At 40.6% G+C, this 22,164-nt stretch overlaps 1 pseudogene; it reads left to right on the forward strand.

Annotated features, from left to right (window-relative positions):
• The window catches only part of LOC117245405, a 76,735-nt pseudogene that overhangs the window by 35,252 nt on the left and 19,319 nt on the right, over positions 1-22,164 (forward strand).

Consider the following 22,164-nt stretch of genomic DNA (forward strand, 5'->3'; position numbering starts at 1 on the left):
AATCCATGTTTCTCATTTTTGTATAACAGAAAAGGGTGAGGTGTTGTAGTGCATCTAAAAATCTTGGTACCTCCCAAGGGTTAAACCCACCTCTGGTTTGTGTAATGTTAATTCCTACCTGAGAACCGTCTCTCCCTTTCCCCTTCCCATTGGCTGTGACCTCCCTGCATCCCCTGATCACCCCTGCCCCCAGGTATAAGAGATAAGACCCAGAGCATTTTCGCTCTCTCTCTTGCCCCCGGATGGATGACGAGACAATAAACCCGGGATTACTCCAGCAAGTTTGAGCCTCCTGTGTCTAGATACTTTGAGTCCGTGTTGTATCCACTCCAGGACCCCCTCCGCCGCCTGTGCCCTGAGACGAGCAGGCTCTCACCACGGGGGGTGGGACAGAGGGGTCCCATCGGGGAGGAGGATTACAACAGGTTTGGGACACATGGTGATGGTGATGAACCTGGGTGAAAGGTGTGCTGCTGTTGTGAACAAGACTGGATGGCAGAGGGCATCAAAGGGAAGCTGTGAAAGAATGTGGAAAAGTAGAAGCACTGAGGAAAAGAGGAGCATAAATGGCATCCAGTGGGATCTGTCCTAATGACAGCTCTTCTCTGATTGTGAAATATGAAAGCGTGATGATGGAAAAAGTCTTGAGTGCCTGATGGATGCAGAGCCAGACCTGACCTCTTTTCTTGTATCTCTAGAACAAAACCCCACTGTCACTGTTGGACATGAAATGATTCACACAGACACAACTCAATGTGTGTGACACAAAAAAGAGAGTGATTTATTTTGTTGTTTCAGTATTTATAGATTCTTGGCAACTACCAGATAATTAGGTTACCACCTTCCCAATCACACTGGTCGTGAGAAATGTCCATCAAAAGACGTTTCTTTAATGGAATGTATAAACATCTATGTTTATAGTCACTTTCCTGGGAAAGTGGCTAGAAACTATGAAAAAAAGATCAGAAGGTTTAATTCTCAGGGTGACATCCAACTAATACCCCAAACTGGTGGTGGCCAGCCAGGTGAGTTGTGCAGCAACAGGTGGTTTCTGCAGTTGCTGGTGCAATGTGTGAAGCAGCAGTGCCTGACTTTAGAAAGGACGAAGTTGCACAGACTGTGAAGATGATTGGAGTTGTGCTGTCTCGTGCTTTAGATCATATAGCAAATGGTTGACATCAAGTCACCCTAGTTTCACTGCTCCCATTTCACCCTGTTCCTCAGTCTGACCCTTGTTTAAAGAAAAGATAATTTATTTGGAAGGCTTGAGTCATACTTTTCCCTTTCTCCCACTTGCTTAGCAGAGTGTATGCAACACTCAGGAGGCAACAGACGAAGGGAGAACTGGCTGTAACAAATGACTGCATCCTCACGGCACGTTTTGGCAGCACAGACCTTGGGAGATTTCTGATTGTGCCTTCCTGTGACTTGCTCAAGATGGAAGGGCGTGGAAGGGACACTGTGCTCCTGGAGCAGACATGGAGCAAAAATGATAGGGAGCACACCCTCTGCCAGGAGAGGCACTGCTGCATGAGAATGCAGTCGAGGCTCATGACAGGTCATGTTGTGGTACATAGGTGTAGATGAGAGAATGTTCTGACCCTTGTTTTAGAATAAGTACATATGTGCATGCTCTGGATCAGGGAGCTTTTTTTTTTACTGCTGGCTAACAAGGCATGTACTACAGAGTCCTTATTGGAGGGGCAGGAAGGCATATGTGCCCACCCAACAGGCAAGTGCAAATTTTCTCCTCCTTAGTTGCTTAAAAATAGTTCAGGAATAGGTGCCTTAATTCTGTTACTCCAGCAGGATTACTCAATAGTGAATTTAGCTTTGGATTCTCTCCATGGCCACAGTCTTCATTTAACTCCTCATGAAAGAATGCCACAAGGCTGCTTTTACATCTGATTTTGGTGAGGAAAGGAAAATCTTTTGTAGAGGCTGGGACAGATGAGTAGTATTCAAGATTTTTCACATCATGTTTCCGTATGGAAGGCAGAGGAAGAACATAATTATTTGGAAAATAATTTGGCAGGTTCTTCCCAGTGCTAGGCTGTTTAATGCATCACATTAAACATAAGCCTGTCACACTTAAACAGTTTAGAGATCACTTACTGTTTCTGATTACACCTGAGATGGTTCACAGTAGTTGTTTTGACAGGGCCTAGCTTTCAGTTACTGAGCTGCCTGATGATATTTTTTCTAATGAAAAGATTAAACCCTAGTAAAACAATTTTTCAAAATCTTCAAGCCTGCAGATTTTCCTAACAGGGTGTTTGCTCTCCTTCCACTGCCTGTTGTGAGGCGCCCAGTGGTGTTTAACACTTTTTCAGATTTCAAACTTTTTACAAAGAGGAGATGGTGTGGTACAGATTCTAATCTTATTCAAATTAATGCCAAAATAATTGGAGTAACAACGTGCAACCAGCAAACTGTTCAATACACCAGGTCCTACTACTTTCTGTTGAATTTACTCCAACTAGGGGAAGAGCACTGTGTGTTTTTTGGCAGTAGCTTTTCTGGAAAATGAAATAAGTGAAACTATTCTCACAGAGAAGGGGATGGGGAATGGTTTCGGGACCTCAGGTTTTGTAATGCAGTTCTTTAAGAAACTGGCAGTGAATGAATACCTATGCTCATTTAGGCAACAATAAGATTTTGCAAGTTTTCTGTTATTTAAGGTCGGATCTCCCAGTGAAGTTAAAGTTGAAATGCATTTCTCAGCCTGTGGTGTAGAGTGTTTATCAAAATAGTCTACAGTTTTCTGTAGTCAAGTGTCTCTTTCTTCTCCAGCCTTTTCAAGACCTCAGGAGCTGGGGACATTAAGAATTCTGGCATTCTGAAGATGTTTGTTTTAGCTTCCCTTAAATACGACAGAGATGCACTGCAGTTGTCTACTTTATTTAATAAAATGCTCATGAATCATAATTAAAAGCATTCTGCAATACTATGAGTTAAAAAAGTACCAGGTTGCTTATCTGGGTTATTACACAGTACAGAACTTGTTCTGAAAAGATTTAATATGTGAGCCTGCTGAATGTTTGGGCATATTCAGCAACACACATACACAATGCTGCTCTTTTTATTAATAGAAAGTTCACTTGACACAACATGCAGCAGTGTTACCTTTCCGACACAGATTTAGACAGCTTTGAAACCTCCTTTCAGGGTTTCATGTCTGCTGTGTACATAAGGTGAAGAGCCAGATTACAGAAAAAAATCACTGATAGATGTCTTTCCAGGGGATCTTGGCAGGAGTCACTGCTATCACCAACACTGTTTCTGATATCACTTGCATCCATTGCCACAACCTGTCAAAACAGGTGTATTTATAGGCCTTGAGGGACTGAAATGAGAAATCAAGCATTTGCATAGCATTTTCCATCAAGTTCCCAAGGACTGAAACTCAAAGGATTTTGATATGTTTCCAGGGATTACTTAGCTGTGCTGAGTATTTTTGTGTTCTCTTTAGCAATCAATGTCCCACTTCTGTACTAGGTCTTTAAAAAAATGTTCTCTCTTCTACCAACGAAATCATCAACAAAATGCTGGTTGGCTTCAGGAAAACTCACAAAAATATTTAAATTCACATCAGAGAAAATTGGCATGAGAGCTTACTTAACACTACATATTAAGTTAAATTAAGAAGTAGTGCACCAGTGTGATTCATTAGAACTACTTCGCTTAAAAAGTATGTGCCTTGAACTGAGATATTTTTTCGTGCTCTGTCTTGGCAGCAGTTAAACTCCAGGGTACTAGAGGCTGCCTACTCCTTGTAATGGCTTGGAATAGTTAATGGTGTTGAGTTCTGGAAGAGGAAGAATCCCACTAATTGTGCAATCCTCCTGGCACTAGGGTTTGGCAGGACGTCCTCACAGTGAACCTACGCTGGGTGTGCCGCCCTTTGTGGAGTGTGATGCACAGCTTCGTGTGCCTCAGGCTGCAAGAAATAATAATTTTCAGCAGGGTGAGGGAACTTTGGTGCATGACTTTTCAGGGCTAGCATGACAATTGTGACTTTTCAGGAGATTTATGTTTACTGTAATGCAGCATCCCACTTTTCCAAAAATTTTTAGCGGTGATGGTGGTGAGTGATAAGGAGACAGTAAAGCGAGTTGAGTAAATGAATGTAGTCCTAAGACTATAAATGATTTCTTTAAAGGTGAAGTGCACAGGAAAGGAATATTTTTCACTTTGTTTTAAAGAGAGAGATTAATGCAAGTTCAGGAAGGGAGTATTCAGTTGTATCGATATGTGAAGAAGGTGCCTCTTTTGGCATAATCCCAGATGGAAATAGTGGATCATGATAACAGCATTTTAATTCATAGTTTGTCAGGACATTATTAAGTGGCAATTAAAATGACTCAAGTGTTCCAACACTCAGGTTTCTGAGGGCCAGCAGATGATAAGACTGAGATTAAAGAAATTGAAATGCTGATCTACATTGTCTATGAAATGGTTGTGACAATACAAGTAACTTAATCCTATTTGAAGTCACTTCCATAAACTCCTATTCTCAAGAAGGCTGCATGCACAGCTCTTTTAACTTCTGTGAATGGGGAATAGTAGTCTCCTTCCATTCTTTACATCAAATGATTAGCTTGCAGCCTTCATATTTTCTCCAAGAGAAGAATGATCAAAAGTTTTCTGTTTGCTACAAGCCCTCCACCCTTTGGAAATGTTCTCTCGACCATGAAGAATATTTTCTTGGTGTCTTTTATAAATAGGAGCAAAAATTTCCAGTGAGGGAACTTCTGGTTGGTATGCTCGAGAACTGAAAGGTGCTTTCCAGGGGGAGTGTGTACTGTTCCACAAAATCTGGGAGAAGACTGGGAAACTGTGCCCAGAGGTAGTGTATCGTGCCAACTGCAGCCTCAGCTCCAAAACTATTTGATTTGGCTGGTGGTACCGAGACTTCATGTCCTTTCCCATCCACCCCCTTTTTAAACTTGCTCTCCCATATGTACTGTCTTGTACCTTTGTCCTGCAGCTACTTGTTTTTTTTCCTAAATGTTTTCTTAATTCCAAGCTTTTTAGTTTAGTGTAACCTTGTGAAAAATGACAAAATTATTTCTTCAGGGGTGTTTACTTCTTCCAAGGATGACGATTTTTATATTATCTGAAGGAAGAAGATTTTGCCTTTTTTTTTGTTCAGTTGGCCAGACATCTCTTCTATTTGAACATATAATATAACATTGAAAAATTAATTAAAATACAAAATAAATATATATGTTTTGTCTTTTTGATGGGCCCTGACTTGTGCATTTCTCCTTGTAGACTGCAAGTAGCAAGAGAGATCTCTGGCTAAGTGGGTTTTCAGTAGAAGAAAGAAAATTGATTTGCACTATGTAGCTAGCTGATGATTTTTTTTTCATTTGTATTATTGGAAATATCAAGGCTTCAGGGAATATTCACTGTGTCAGCAGCCTTGTGTCTAATGAGGTTGTTTGGACTCTGCTCTCTGAGCCAGAGTAAAATCTTTGAAACATGTTAGTCACAATTTAACTGAAAGTGGGGGAGGTTTTTAACAGTGAGCTTTAAGTAAACTGCATCTTTTTGAATTTCCTGGGCAGCTGCATTTCTCTCTTTGATGTACTGTGCCTGGTGATGCTGTTAATGAAATGCATAATTATGTGTTATATAATAAAACAGAGCTAACATGAAGGTGCCTAATAGATTATAATGATGTGGAGGCCTGAGAAACGAAAGACTATTGGGGGTTGTTGAAAAGTTCCTCTGGTGACAAAGATGATGTCTAAAGAGGTTTGAATAACTATGCTGATAAATTAATTGTGGTCTCTTTGTGTGTAAATGACATTTTTCAGGATTTTGTATATAGAGAGATTACTGAAAAAAAAACAGGTACAATTTACTAGGCTGCTGATGTATGAAGTGTCAGCGCTGAGTGCTTCCAGTGCCTATTAGAGCTGCTGGCTTTGCATAGATGGGTGCCCAAGGCAAAGACATTTTTGGCACAGCCTGTCTCACCCGTAGGATCAAAAGGAACAAAAAAACAAAACAAAAAAAAAATCTGGCAATATGCACTGAGAGCAAATTGCATCCTAAAGAGCAGCCCCTAGAATGCAGTCTTGGAATGAATATCGATAAATGAAACATCACGCTTTATGGCTGAAGAGTTGTAGGTGTTTTGTGACTGCTCCAAATTTCCCTCCCTCCTTTCTCTGCTTTTGTCACCTATATTTTCTCTCTTCTTTTGTAATCATCTGCATAACCTGTTCCTTTCTGAGAATCTTTAGGAACTGGTTTGTACTCAGGTATTTTTAAAGCAGAGGGTGTATAAGCTTCCAGCCCTGGATCACACGGGTTCCTGATGGTGCTGGGCTGTGGCTGGGCTCGCTTGGCTGCTGCTCTGGGCTCACAAGGGCCTGTCTGCTGGGAGAATTAACATGCAGGGAACTCCAGTAGGGATTTACAGCCTGCTAGTTGGCACTAATTTCCTTGGGTGGATGATTCTAGTACCCACTAAGAGTGCTTTTGTGCAGGTTAGCATCAAGAGTGCTTTTGTGTGAGTTAGGCAGGCTCCTTTTTGAAGGTGAAATATGCTGTTTTTCACTTCCCAAGCACCAAGGGTACCCAAGTGGGCAGTTAGTGCAGAGTAGCTAATATGCAGTAAATTCACACCCAAGCTCACTGAGCATGAACTTCCTCATGCAGCCAAATCCCGAGGCTCTGCACTTTGTCTCTCTCAGCAGGGAGCAGATGGCCCTTCTCTAAACAGGGAATACCAATAAAGCCTTATGAAGAGCACAGATATGTGTGCATGAAGATTCGTGCCTGTCCATGTGCTTATATGAGATGACTTCAATCTATCCCAGTTCTTGGGTTAACTTCTGCTTCTGTGATTTTTGTTAAGATACCCTAAGGAGAACTTTGCTGCTGAATTGCCATCGTCCTTGTCATTATTAGACTGGGGTTTTAGCTGCAGGTTTTGATCATTTCTCCCTCCTTCTTCAGCACTAAGACAGCATACTTTTTATTATATGAATGACTGCATCTTTTGTGTGTGAATCTTTGTTGCAATTCCCTTTCTCAGAACGTATTTGAACTCTCAATTAATGGTTGTATCTAGGTCTCTAAGTAATTGGATGTGAAATCAAGTCAGTTTTCAGATAAGACTTTGCTTTAGGCTGGGGTTCATAAATAAGTTGATCTATAATTAGTGTACAACTTCACTTTATCTTAAGATCACATATTAGGTTAAATTTTCATGCAAAGTTTTATTGAAATTTTATAAATTATTTTATCTGGATTTTATGCTTATGCTTCAACTATATCATTGATTTCTAAGTCATCTGTACATTTTCTTTATGTTTTTGCTCCAAGAAAATCTTTTCTTTCCAAGAAAAATTTCTGTATCCAAGAAAATTTTGTATCACAGAAATTGCCTCTCCAATTTCCATCTACAGTGAGAGTTTAGAACTCCACCGGCACTACCGTGGCCAAAATTAAAATTTACTTATGTACAAAAGATATTGCTCAAAATGCTTTTAACATGTCTTTTTAAAAATGACCTCAGCCATCCTAGCCTGCCAAAGATAAACAGCATTTCTGCTCGGCAGGCATTAACCCTTGGAGGAAGTGAAGTCCAATGCTGAATGCAGAGGCACTTGCTCCAAGAGTTCAGAGTGCTGTTGTAGAGAGGAGCCATCCTCCCTCCAGGTCCCAGCGCTCAGGAAGGCTGCAGGGCTGGGGAAAATATGCACAAGCCTCAGGGTTTCTCAGTCACAGATGTAAAATGCTGGCTGAATGTTTCTGACAATAAAGGAGGAGGGTTTGGGCCAGGTCAGCTTGACTGTTCCTCCTGGAGGACAGAAGGGTAGGGGAATATCAGAAGGGATAAAATGGAATGAAAAGCAAGGAGAGATGACTGGAGAGCCAGGCTCTGGTTCTTGCTGTTCTGAAGATACTCTGTATAGGTTAAAACAATCACTTGGAAGTATTTTTTAGAGTTTAAGTTTCAAGAGTTTTTATATTTAGAGTTTCAGAGTGCTTTTATAGCTTTTTATAGTGATTTTTACTGTTGGTTTTATTCCAGGAGAGTTTCCTGTAGCAAGATACTTTAAAAAACCTTAAAAGGAATCCACAATAAAGGAGTATCCATCTGTGTGAATGAGTTGCAGCAGATACGATGAAGCAATTCTTAAAAATCCCACAGTTGCTGTTTTCCTTTCAACTGACATGTGTCTGCTTTTAAATAAAACAGTTGAATGCTAGGTTTAAAGAGAAATTCAAAGAATGCTGTGGTATTATTGGAAATCTCTGGCTATGTCCAAGCAGAAAGGACAGTTGCATGACTCTGTTGTACATGACTGACTATGCCATATGAGTCCCTTGTTGGGATATGCTTTAAATCATCCTGAATGTTATCTTTTCAAACCCAGAACAGAGACAAAAGGAGGGTGAAAATTTAAGTCTGGATAAATTTCCTACAGCTTATCATGCAGAAATGTGTTTATTGGCATTCTTTGAATGTAGGTTTTTGGAGTACTTGACAATCTCTAACTGATGAGGTCTATTAAATAGCCATGTGCTGTAATTCACTTTGTCTGAATTGGAGAAAAGTTCCTGAGCAAAAGCCTCGTAGTCTTATGAGGAAGGGTTGCAAATTTAGTCCCAGGGTAATTGCTAATGAATTATGCTAACCTGTTTAAGGGGATGCAATAATAGGGGAAATAGTGGGACATGAAAGGAGATGGCAATAAAAAGCCTTAGTAAGGTATTCTGAGGAGACTATTTCTGTGCAGTGATTTTCACCATGCAAAATATTTGACTTGATTTTGAGTGTGAGACCCACTTTACTGTGGGTGTAAACAACATTAATTACATTCACATTACTCTCTGTTTTGTGTAGGAGGATTCACTCCGAATCCTTTATTCAAGGTCAGTTGTACTGGTGTGCTTTAAGTGGCTTCCACCACAGGTGTTAGACATTTGCAGTAGCAGGTCAGGTGAACTTGGTCTAGCTTTGTGCTTAATTATAGTGATAGCATGCAGCCATGAGGGTAAAACCAATTAGCTCAAGGGTAATAAAGTATTAAAACATACTACATACCTCACCACTCATCTGAACACACAGTCACTACATAGGAAGAAAGGACAAGTATACTTAGAAGAGGTGTTTTGGGTGAGGTAGCATAATTTGTGCACATGATTTTCTACAACCAGAACTTTATGCCAATTCACGGGTTTGTGACTGTGGGGACAAGGATGCCTGCACCATGCCTTGTACTGCCTGACATTGTTCTGCATGGTATCTGATGTTCCTGCTGCTTGGTCTCCTGAACTGGGCTTCTGTTGGAAGCTGCTTCATCTCTTTTCTGGCATCCTTCAAGACAATGTTTGTACAAGGAATTTATTCTGTCAGAAAGCAAGGGTAAGGGAAAACAATTTTATATCTCCTGAGCTCAGCAAGAAAGCAAAAAATATTTGGATTTGTTTGCATTTTTAAATATTTGTCACAATGCCAAGCTATTTTAAGCAATCTAGCTACTTCATCTCTACTTACTATCCTCTTCTGCATCAGAATTATCACAAGCTACCTGAAATATGGGAATCAGATGTGATTTTTAATGTAAGAGCCATGCTTCAAACTGACAGGGATGGGAGGGGGAAATGTCACTGAACCAGCCAAGATTCTCTGGTGGAATTGCTGATTGATGACCTATACCTGGGAAAGGAGGGGAGCACCCTTCCCTTTTCAGTGGACTGAGTTGCTTTCCATCCTCTTGTGAAAGAAGCAGGTAGTCCTGTGCCTTCATCTCCAGGTATATGAAAAAAAAAATGCAAATTCCTTTGTTCCATTTTTTCCCTAGGGAGAGTTCAAAATGATGTCCAGTCCTCCCCACTGACAGTGCTGGCTGTCATGCTGGCCAAGATGGCTGGTGACATGTTCAACCTATCCCTTCACTTTTCTCCCAGTGTTGAGGTCTACTGGACAATCTTTTATCTTCAAATGACCCTCCAGAAAAATAAAATGTTGGCAACTCACTCTGTCCACATTTTCTTCCAAATGCAGCCATGTCTGAAAGGTTTTAACAAGCACATTGAATGCTGGGTATAATCTAACTGTATTAATCATGAGAGGAAAAATTGCCAGCAATGCAGTAGGAGGAAATAAAAACAATCTGTGACATTATGGATGACTTCTATATGTACCACGGCAGATAAAACAGAGGGGAAGAAGCCATAAAGTTTCCGTGGTATTCCAATTAGATGACAAGCCCATGGAAAGAATTATAACTACTTTCTTGGTTCAGAGTGAGGTCCTATTCACTTGAAGGACATATATATATACATTTATATATATATATATAAAATTTCATTTTCCTCCCACTCCTTTTTTTTTCTCTCCAAGCACACTAAAGAAATGTTCTGGATAACCTGATCACAGACTATACCAATACTCTAAAGCAAAATACATAGCAACACAAACTTGGTAAGGATTTTATAGCTAGACACTTTACAGACTGCCAAGTTTTAGCCTAAATCCTCTTAGACATAGTCTGAATAGGTTGATACATATCTTAAATAGCAGATGTAGTTACTAAGCTGCTCTCTATCACATTTAAAAAGTCATGACAGTCAGGTGAAGTCTTCAGTGCCTGGAAAAAGGGAAACTTCATACCTGTTTTTAAGAAGGATAACAAGGCAGACCCCAGAAACTATCACAGACAATGGGACTCAGCAAGTTTGTGGATGATGAAAATCTGAGTTGTGCTGTTCATCTGCTTGAGAGAAAGGATGTCATCATGGGGGCCTTGGCAGGAGGAGTGGGCCATGGAACTCATGACGTTCATTGAAGTCCTGCACCTGTGCTGGGGCAATCTCTGGCACCAGTAAAGACAAGGTAATGAATGGACTGAGAGCAGCCCTGCAGACTTGGGGATGCTGGTTGACAAAAAAAGCAGATATGAGCTAGCAATGTGCAATTGCAGCCCAGAAATCCAGTTGTATCCTGGATTGCATAAAAAGAAGTGTGACCAGCAGGTTTACTCTGCTCTTGTGAGACCCCAGCTGGCACACTGCATCCAGCTCTGGATCCCTCAACACATGGATCTCTTGGAGCAGGTCCGCAAAAATGATCAGATGGCTGGTACACCTCTCCTGTGAAGAAAGGCTGAGAGAGATGTGGTTGTTCAGACTGGAAAAAAGAATGCTCTGGGGACACCTTGTTTCAGCTTTTTAATACTTAAAGGGGCTTATAGGAAAGATGGGGAGAGACTTTTTATCAGGGCCTGTAGTGATATGATAAAGGTCAACAGTTAAACTAAAAGAGAATCGGTTTAGATTGGATATAAGGAAGTTATTTATTATGATAAGACTGCCTCATCCCTAGCAGTGCCCAAGGCCAGGTTGGATGGAGCTACCTGGTCTAGTGGAAGGTGTCCCTCCCATGGGACACCTTCTACTAGAGGATGATCTTTAAGGGCCCTTCTGGCCAGACCATTCTACAAGTGCCACCTCTCCAGCATACTTCTTGGATTACCTTGTTATCTTCTCAAACAAATGAAGCTTCATCATTCAGCCACCTTAGACCTCTGGGATTTGGACTGGTCCCCAGCTCTCTTAGAGCGTGGGCATCCCAAACCCTGAATAGTGACTCAAGGGATTTCTGGTCTGCCTCTTAAAGTAAAAATATAATAATTGAGACAAATTATGAGGCCAAATATGAAATCTTTGTAAGAATTCCAAGCCCTAGATCTTGTTACTTCACCTAGCATGGGAAATACTCAGATTAAGACAAGACAGTAAAAAAAATTAGTCTCTTTACATGTTACCTTATCTCTTTTTCCTCATTGCTTCTGAGAATCCTTGAAATTTTAGAAGTTCTTGAGCAGATATTCCACAGAAGGGTGTCTGGCAATGAACTTTTCTTTCTATGTGTTTTCCCCGTGGACCAAGGTTTCTCTTTCTTTTTTCTCTCTGGCTGATCCTGCAGCTAACAAGCTGCTGTGGGAGCCTGCCTATTTGCTTCTTTAGTCTTTTATCTCAGTGACCACAGTTTATGTAAGGCTCTGCTGTTTTTAAGTTCTACTTATTTGCTACACTTTAGTAGTATTTTTATCTTCAAATGCCTACACCCAGATGTCATTTTGCAGAGACTGTCCTCTTCCTCTGGTTGTGTCAGCTTGGTTGAGGGTTTGCTGCTCTGGGGAAGCGCGAGTGACACAGTTACATTTGTGTCAGGTTCTGCATATTATTTGTTCAATATTATTCTGAAAGATCACAAAATGCATAAACTTCGCATTGCTGGATTCCCAAATTCAAAACAGGGACAGAGGTCAGCTATGTAGGAACTGGTAGCAAGCATGTATTTATAAACAGGTGATAAATTATATTTGTGTATGCAAAGTGAAAGATTCAGATAACTAACAGCTTGCTTAAATGCCACATAAATTTGGATCCTTCTTCAGTGGAAACTGAAAAACCTTTGGTAAACAGCACCTGCTTAGTAGCAGAGAGAAAAAGTAACAGACTCAAGAGAACACGTGATTTTAGGTCCTCAGCACTGGTACAGTCAAAGTGTGGACCTTCTCTTAGTTCTTCATCAGTGTTAAGGATGATATAACCTTCTGTGTTTGATCATCTTGTTGATTCCTCTTAGAAGTCTGGATAATATCCCTAGGCAGAAAATGTGTTACACACGGAATGGAGAAGCAAAAACAGCCCTTCAATGAACCAAGTGGGGGCAGCATTAAGGTCCAGCTCCACAAAAGAATGTGACTGCAGAAGTCAGTGGGTACATTGAGAAGCTATGTTATCTACATGCTGACTATGAAGACATCTCTGTAAATACTAGTATATGCAAGACTTGTGGAAGTGAGACCTGGCTCTTCAGTGGTATTTCATTGCCTAATTTGTATTTAGGCACTGTCATCTGTGGATGCTCTGCTTCCTACGGAGCAGGGAAGCTTAAGATTTGTTTTCTTAATACTCATTATATTTTTGGAACCTCATTGATCACCCTGCCTGTTTTATTCTGTGCTCTGGGTGATAAGGCTCCAAACACAGCTGTATCTAGTACAGGGCTGCTACAGTGCACTATGATTTCCAGCTACATTGCTCACCACTGTAAACACCCCCCTTATAAAATCTGGTTCACTGGAACACTCAAAGCTGCTGGCTGCCAGGGAATGCTTCTTAATGAGGGTAAGGAGTACTTGAACACATCTATGACTTGGCAACCCTTCCTGCTTTTTATAAGCTACTATACACTTCAGAGAGAAAATATCTTAGAGGCTACTTTTTAATGGGACAAGTTTACTTAAGAGCTGAGTGGAGTTGGTGCCAGTAGTTCTGTTTTGTTCTAGCTTAATATTAGCCTTGTCAAAGTTCTTATAGCGTCTCCTGGGTGTTTCTGTATTGCATACCATATAAAGCTGGTTTTGGGAGCCAAGAATTTTGGCTGGAATATATATTATAGTGGTCTCATTATATTTTTTGAAAGTATATCAGAGGTGGCCCTATATTAAAGATCCATGGAGCAAGGCTGATTTTTTTTTTCTTTCTCCCTTCTAGTTTTGCCTTAGCCCACACCGCAGACACTGGATCCAGAATTTGAGTCAACCCATGTTTGTGGGTTATTTGAGATCCAAGGTCTTGGTTTGGCCTCTAATAAAATTTGGGTAATTAGTGATATTTTTTTTTAAAATGATACCTTGGATTTTGAAAATCACTAGACTTTTGGGAGGATGCTTTTGGTTTGAGCCTGCACTAGCAACTACTACTCAAAAAGATTCCTTTCTCATCTTGCTGACACAAGTATTCACTCAAAAACAGCTTGCCAACATGGTGCAACATGTGTTGCATCCTGTCTTGCCTCTGAGAAGCTGTGTGTTTTATGATTGCTTGGTGCTTTCTTACTGACAGACATCATTAGGTGGTGGACTTGGCAAAGTTTTTGCATCAGAGGGCATCCAGCCCATTTTTTCTAGAGTGTTTGTGGGGGAAGCTGGATCCTTTTCTGTCTGCACAAAGGAAAAAGGGAGCTGCTGTAACAAGGCCATGCTTTGTCTCAGGAGAATCCTGGCTACCACAGAAAAGATGGGGAGAAGGTGTTGAGATGTGGGCGAGATTTGTTAAAATTACATTTGGGCTTTAAGCCCATGTCAGGTTTAAGAAAACATGGCAGAGAACCATTTTAATTCTTTTTTTTTTTTTTTTGCCTATTCTCCTGTGCTGGGTTTTGAGTTTGGTGTGATCCCATTATCCGAGAAGCAGCTGTATGAGCCATAAACAGTGGAATTGAACCCCTGACAAAAATACTGTGGCAAGTACACTATATCCAGGTGCTGCTTTATGTGCAAGGAAGAGCAGCAGTGCAGCCTTGCCTTGGTTTCAGTGTGGTGCTGTTGGTGGTGCCCATGTGGGATGGGTGAAAGGATACCCTGCTCCCTCCTGTGCCTACAGCAGCTCCCTGTGGGACAGTCCAGTGATCCTCCTAACCTGGCCAGGGGCTGATGCCAGCTTGCTTCACTGGACACCAGCTTTCAGACTGTGCTTGCAACCAGGTTATCCAGAACTGCTCCTAAAAGCAACAACATGAAGAGTTGGTGCACATGAATCTGTGTGAAGAAGGTTAATCTGAATGTGCATGGAAGGCAAACTTCCAGCTGGGCAGAGTTACTGCTGTGTATTAACCCAAATATTTATGTTAAGAAGGCATGCTTTTCTGATAGGTGGTGGTAAACAAGGCTACTTAGCTCTGTAGTTTTCAGGAGGCCTGATTGTCTCTCTTTATAGGAGTTTTGGAAAAAAAAACCCCAAAACTCAGTGACACTGAATGAGCTACAGAGAATGAGCTTTAATCCTCAGAGAAAGAGACAGTGTTTTCTACTGTTAAATTTCACCCCAAATTTCAAATTTTTCATTAAGTGATTTCAGTGTCCAAATCTTTTAGGAAAAAAAAGTCACATGCAAACCAGTTTAATCGTAGTATTGTGAATATTCAAAGGAGACAGGGAGAGGAAAGCTATAAGGAGGAAAACAGGAGGAGTTCTGTTCTCAGGCCTGCCTCATTTTCTCACATTGCTTTGGCCAAACCAATTCATTTTTCAACATTCTCAGTTACAAAGGGGAAAACAATGTCTCCATGTCTCATGTGGCTCTCAGCGTCTGTTGTCTTTGCCAAGTATTGTCAATTTCTTAAACAAAAGGCCTTATGTAAAGGAAAAATTTCTTGTGAATTCTAGAAGATGGTTTTTTTACCTGCTCTCATTTTGACTGTATAATGAAGCTACTACCTAAAGGTAGCATGGACATGAATCAAAATGATTTTATTTATTTAGATTGGTGAAACCACAAAAAGAAGCCCAAGATTCCAGTTGCATTACTGTTTATTTTTAGAGCAGACTCTGAACAAATAAAACAAATTGCCTTTCCCATGCTAGAGTAAATACTAACAGATATAACTCTTCCTCCAGTCTAAATTAAACCTCTCCCAATCTTAGCCATTCCCTTTCCTAAAGTGTCCAGGATGAGAGCTGGCGCTGTGCCCTCCAGGTTTGGAGCTGCAGGCTTCCACAGAGCGGTGGGTGAGGAGCAAGTGTGGAGCTGGCTGAGGTCAGGGATGCTGGAGACCTGGCCAGCAGCACCCTCCTTTGATTGGAAGGGCTGGAGGCTGAGTTACAGCACACTGCTGACCTCCTGCCCTTGGAGGTGCACTGGTACTTACTGCAGTCCTCATAACCAAGGATATAAAATAGAAGTTACGAATACAGGGATAGTGAAGATGAGCCAACAATCTGTCAGATTGAAATCCTTGAAGGACCTCGTAAATACTTTAATATTTACACAGGGCCTGTATATTTTCACAATTACCTTTCCATGAGCCCAAAATGTTTTATACTGGAATGTTTTTAAGAAGGCTTTAAGAAGTTATATTCTCTGATATGTCTGAAAACTGCAGGCTCAGCTTCTCTATTGGCCCATTTTTTTCTCATGAACAATTAAAGCTGGATTCCTATTTACCCCCAAATATGCAGAATGTCAATGGTGAGTTCTACCAAAATTATGTATTGATTAAGATCACAGTGTGGTAAGAAGAGAATAGTTTGAATTTACAAGGGAGTGTTATACCATAAACTGGCAAAAAGCTGCATCTACAGTATTTGCCTCTATTATAATCAAAAAGTGATAGAAAATGACTATGACATGACTATGACAGAAAATGACTTTTCTGTAGAGAGATTTTTGAGAGAAACAAACTTACAAGAAGTTTGGAAGGCTTGAGGCAGTTCTTTAAAGCCTTAGGGTGGAAGTTTGGAGGCATGAAGACATAGATCAAGTACAGTGAATTTTGAAGCGGCTGACGTGTTCCTCTGGTTTCTGTCACAAGGCGCTTCTCTTTTCTGTCCAAAACAAGGTTCCTGCTGGAGTGTGAATGGGACTGTCATGGAGCTGGCACACCTGCTGCATGTATTAGACAGGCAGTGACAATGGATTGGTACTTAATGTGAGGCTCTGGCTCTTGCTGTGAGGTCCATTGTGAATCGGCTGTAAGGTCCATGGTGAGTGTAACACAGATCCCTTTTGGCTCATGGACAAGACTTTCTGCCTGATGTTGAGGGAGGGATAACAAATCCACAGTGACTTTTGGTGGTGTTTTCTATTTCTGGGGAGTCCCGAGAAACCAAAAGAAGCGACTTCTGCGCGCTTTCTGCAGAAGGAAAGGCACTGAAGCAGCATCTGGAACTAATAACCTGTGTTTCACAGCTCACTGGTGGGCAGCAAGGGAGCCGCTCCGGCTCCAACAGGCCCTTACGTAAAACCTGCACACAGTGATTTTCAGCTGTGGGAAACTTGAAACGGCTTCTGCTGGCCCAGCGAGGAGGAGACTGCCTGACTCCCTTTTGGTTCACCTGGGACCACAGGTTCCCTGCAAGGGCATCACCACAGCCCTCAGATGTGGTAGCACGCAGGTGGAGCGTGCACATACACACGCAGGAAAATCACATCCAGCCATCAAATGGGGGTATTCCACTAATTGGAAAGTCTGTTCTGGTGTCTGGCCACCATTTGGCAGACACTGACAGTTTCCACTTAGAGCTGGCCAACCTCACCAGAAAGCCAGCTGTGCGGCTGATCTCATGAAGATGTCATTGAACAAGTCTTTGAACTCCTTCAAGAAATGGTGGGTCTGGTTCAAGGCAGGCTGGGAATCCCCTGGGGGTCTTTGCTGGATGTGGGAATACAGACATCCATTGACGTCATAGTTACACCTCAGAGTTCCTGAGTTGCATGTAAGGATATCATCTTCATTCTGGCACCGGGGACTGCTTCCAAGTTCACCTTAAGCTGAAATAGAATCTCTTTGCTGTTCACATATATATGTCACTTTTTCTGCTCCTGTGAGTGTTGCTACATCCCCATAAATTTTGGTAGCTTGTCATAATGGTTGCCATGATGAAAAGAGTTATTTATTTAAAAAAAGAAACAGATGGCACAAAAAAAGTTCAATGAATTTCAGCATGTTTGAGAAATGAAATACCCTTTTTAGAAATATCAGTTTTGTGAAGGTGTAAATGCTATTTCACACAATCACAAGGCAGGTTTTTATTCACTACACTGAGTGTGCACAGAGCAACAAGAGAAATAAGGCAAAAAAAAGACACAGAGTAGAGTAGTTTTATGAAAAGCCATAATAAGATGAGTGTTGTTTAATTTGCTTCTGCCATTCAATACATGGAGTTCTGAAGGTAGGTGAATGGGACATGAAAGCCACATCAGACAGAAAAAGCCTGAGGAAGCTGAATCCTAGTGTTGGGGAGAAAGAAGGAAGGAGAAAGAGAAAGCAAGTCACACACACAAAAAATCTGTTCCCAGAATTGTGGGTGCTTATATCGACCACATCTCACCATAAATACTCTATCAGGTGCAGAGAGACAGCCACTTATTTCCTGGAAGAGCAGAAAGTAATAGCAGGGTAATTGTTTTAACACATTTTGCACTTGTAGTGGAGGGTCCTTGCTCTAAGTCATAACTGAGGAAAACACATGTGCTGCATGTGAATGATATGTAGAAAGCAGGTGGGTTAGTTAAAGGGACCTTTTTAAAAATGTTTGTAGAAATTTGTAGCTCAAAGTATTTTTATGAAAAATTAATTATGGTTCCTAATGGGAAAGAGATACAACAGGGATTTATTTCTTTCAGAAAAGGGAATGCTGAAGTTTGAGGGATTAAATGCCTTTCCCAAGGAAGCTGATTCTACAGCTGAAAGAAGTGCTTTTGCTTGAAATTCCAGTTAAAAATGTCAAAACTCTCTATTTACTGCATTGGAAACAGGGTGTAATCTGTATCTCTAGGTAACTAATGTTGTGTTTTAATAACCTGACTGTACTTTTCCACTACAAAGTGTCTGATTCTCAGAGGAACTGAAAAAATTGAAATTTTTTCATATTTTTTTTCCATCTGTGTTACTTTAGTTTACTTGTTTTGTAATCTATTAGACCTAAATCTCTATACCCATTTTGACTAAAACATCAGCTGATAATCTGTGCCTGATTTTTAAAACTTATACAGCTGCCTCTGTCCATTCCCAAACATTTTCAAGCCAGAACTTTTAATATACTAGTTGGTGCTTTCTTGGACCAGGGAGAGTGGAAAAACTAAGGTGGCTGGTGCAGTACATGAGGGTGGAGGCCCTGAATGAAGCCTTTATAAAAACTGTCTCATAGGAGATTTCCTCTCTTCTTTCCAGTTTGGATTAGGTTTTTTGGCATACATATGCAAGAAACTCATCGTGTCTTTGCATTCAAACTGCACAAGCCAGCTTAGTACTTTGTAAGTTTCCCTTGGAAATTGCTCTGCAGTGCTCCATCCAGAGAAGATGCATTTCCCTGTTTGTTTGGTTATAAGCAAGATCACGAGGCATTTATTTTAGCACTCAATTTACTCGCTTCTCTCACTTCTCTCTTCTCCATTCCTATGGAAGTTTGTTTGAAATATTTCTTTGAATTTAGATAGCTGGTAATATTGAGAAATTATTTTCTTTGCCTCTGGCTGATTATAATGCTGGGGCAGATGGATTTAACACAAGCTTAACCCTTTTGCTTCTGGAAAGGATTAGTACAGGCTTAGATAATAACTTGGAAAATACAAGGATAGTATTCAATTGCTGCCATTCTTAATACAGTAATAAAGAGCAATGTGTTCCAGGGTTAGCCCATTAGACATTGAGATAGGTAATCTGATGTTGGATCTTTCTGTGTACACTTACACACATTCATGTATGTTTTCTCTTGAGCTGGCTCTGCGTTACTTGCAGGGGTCCTTCTCTCCTGACCATTCAGCTGAGCAGCCTTGGCAGGAGGGTGGTTGCTCCTGGCCCCCTGAAAGCCTAGGTGCTGCATCATCCCCCGTGTCTTGGAGGTCACAGGTGAGGGCTCATAATCCCCACAGCTGAGGTGAGAACCCATCTTGGATTCTCTGATGTTTCTACCAAAAGTGGGCTTTTACAGGTGATGTTCTGCTGGATGCCACTCTTCAACGGGTGTGGTGCAGCTCCTTGTATTGGACTTGCAGAGCTGGTGAGACCAGATGTGTGCCAGGCAGCTGCTTGTTGGAAATTAGATGTTTCCACACCTGCTACTAATCACACAGAGAAATGCCAGTTCTGGACAGAAACACCAACTGAGTTTAGATGCATTCAGGTTTGGGTGGAAGCAGTGAGCAGGCACTGTCGATAGCTCTGAACACCTAGATGCCTGTACTTCCTTAAATACTGACATGGCTAATGAAGGGTGCTAATTACCATTTGTGATTTGTTTTTGGACTTGTAGTGGTTAAGTTGCTGCAAGCATGTGGATCCACTTCCACGATCCTTTGTGTGTTTATCCCAAGGTCACATGCACATCCCAATTCATTTATTTGTAGCTAAATGCCCTGGTATAAACAACTGCATCTATACAAGGTGGGTAGAAGCTGCTGTTCTTTTGACTTAATAGAATTTTATACTGATGGTGCTGGTGGAAAAAACTTGATAAGAATGAAGGATAAAAGAGGTAAACAGAAAAGCAAACTCTTGGAAGAAAATCTCCAAACATTCAATATTTTCCCCATCTTTCCCACCCCTCACCCCTCCTTGTCCCAGTGCATCTCTTTTTCCAAAACACAAAGACCTTTTTATCTCTGACTTCTGTTTCTGTTTCATTCTGCTATTTTTTAAGCATTAGAAATAGACAATTTACCAGCAGATTATGAGACCTGGTGGAAATCCATTTTTCTTTAGTGTACGGTAGTTGCTAGACATATATAACTTTCAAATCCTCTCTGGGAAGTAAGTGTCAGGGAGACATTCAGCTAACCCAAACAACACATTTCACAGTAAGTGCTGTTCTACCAAAAGGCCTTTAGACTGAATAGCTAAATGTCCCCTCATTTAAGGACATTGAGGGAGCCAGCATCAGGGGATGCTGGGAAGCTTGTTGTCTTACAGTCAATGTAAATATTTGTAGATATTCTGAAGGGAGTCTGAACCCTGCAAAACTTCTGGCTCCTGAATTAACCATAAGGATTTCTCACCTAGTTTAGTGTTCAACTGAAATACAGACAGCAAGGAGTCATAGGCTTGGTCTGCCGTGCAAAGTTCCAGTGAAGAGTGATTTTCAATAGAGCTAATTAAACAAAAGCGCATCAGTAGCATGCATGCACTTACATCAAAGCACACAGAGATTTTATAGGCTTAATTTAACTTTAAATCAGCTTAAATGTGTCCATTTCATGGGCTGGCACTGAGTGGAGCAAATCAATTTTAAATTTAATTAAAGTGGTGTTCTTTTCCAATGTAAGGAGGTCTTATAGGCCTTTCTGTTTCCCGTTATTGATCTCAATGGTATTCCTTGAACATGTTAAAAAACCCATTTTTTTTTTTTCACACAACTTACTTGCAAAAATACTGAATTCAGTCATCTGCACATGATTAACATTTTTGCAGTACATATGTACTATTCTGTTACACAGCAAGATCCATATTGGCATGTAATTTTTGGATAAGCTTTTTCATAGTTTGTTTTCACTAAATGTCCTGTTGAAAAGAAAATTGGAGAGCCTGTGACAAGTATGTAGAAATCTTTTTTATGACTTTTAGGCAAGGAAGAAAAGAATTTGTATTTAAATGTAAGCAATTTCCTGTGATGTGAGTTTGTTCACAGTGGGGTAACCTTAAAGGTGATAGATAGTAAGAAAGCTAATATAAATAAATAAACTATATTTATAATGTAGTAGCAGCTACAGGTCATCATAGCAGTGTGGCTTGTTCAATATTAGAATGAATACTCTATTTTTCCAGCAAAATGAAATGTATTAAAAAACAAACAACTTTCTAGTCTCAGAAAATGCACGAATAGTGGAGACTAGAACAGAATAACTCTAATACTTGCCAATGTTCATAACACAGATTAGCAATTTTAACGTTCTCAAACCTGAGATGTTCCCCTTAACTAATGAGCCCGTCCTCTTTATTGCTCAAACTTCTGACCATACTCAGACAAAAAACCACCACAAGTATTAAGCAACCCCCAAAACATCCTCCTGAGAACTATTTATACAAGATGCAGTGGTCAGTCAGGGCAGTAAAACAGTGGTTTACAAGAAGCCCAAATAAAGCCTAGGGCTGTCCTGAGCAGGATGGCCTGTGGCGAGTCAATGGGTAAACATTCTCAGAGCAGAAATTAAAAAAGGGGAGAAACAGCCTAAAGCAGATGAAGGCAAGTCTGTGAATAATTCCAAGCAAGCAGCATTGCCTGTGTTCTCATGTACCTTAATCCTTGTCACGTGTTTGAATTAGGATTATGCTTCTCTCCCACCCACCTTTAAGTCCTTTTATTCATTAGAAACTTACATAAAATATGGAATAAATCTATTTGAAGAAAAGTTCTCTTGTACTGCAGATTGTCTAAGGAAACCTCCATGTTATGATTAGATCTGTTATGGTTAGATCCTTAACAATTTATTTCAGTGGGAAAACTTCCATTGGATTTAATAGCAGCAGGGTCTGAACTACATTTTCACGAATCATTTCAAGACAGTTTGTCATTCAGGGATATTGGCTTCTTACCAAATGACTCTTTTAGTTAGATCATAAGGCAGATTGCCTTTGTTCCATGTTATATCCAGCCCCATGGATGTGGTCTTGAAAGCAACCTG

The sequence above is a fragment of the Parus major genome, chromosome 2, assembly GCF_001522545.3.
Source record: "Parus major isolate Abel chromosome 2, Parus_major1.1, whole genome shotgun sequence".
Taxonomy (NCBI): Eukaryota; Metazoa; Chordata; class Aves; order Passeriformes; family Paridae; genus Parus; species Parus major.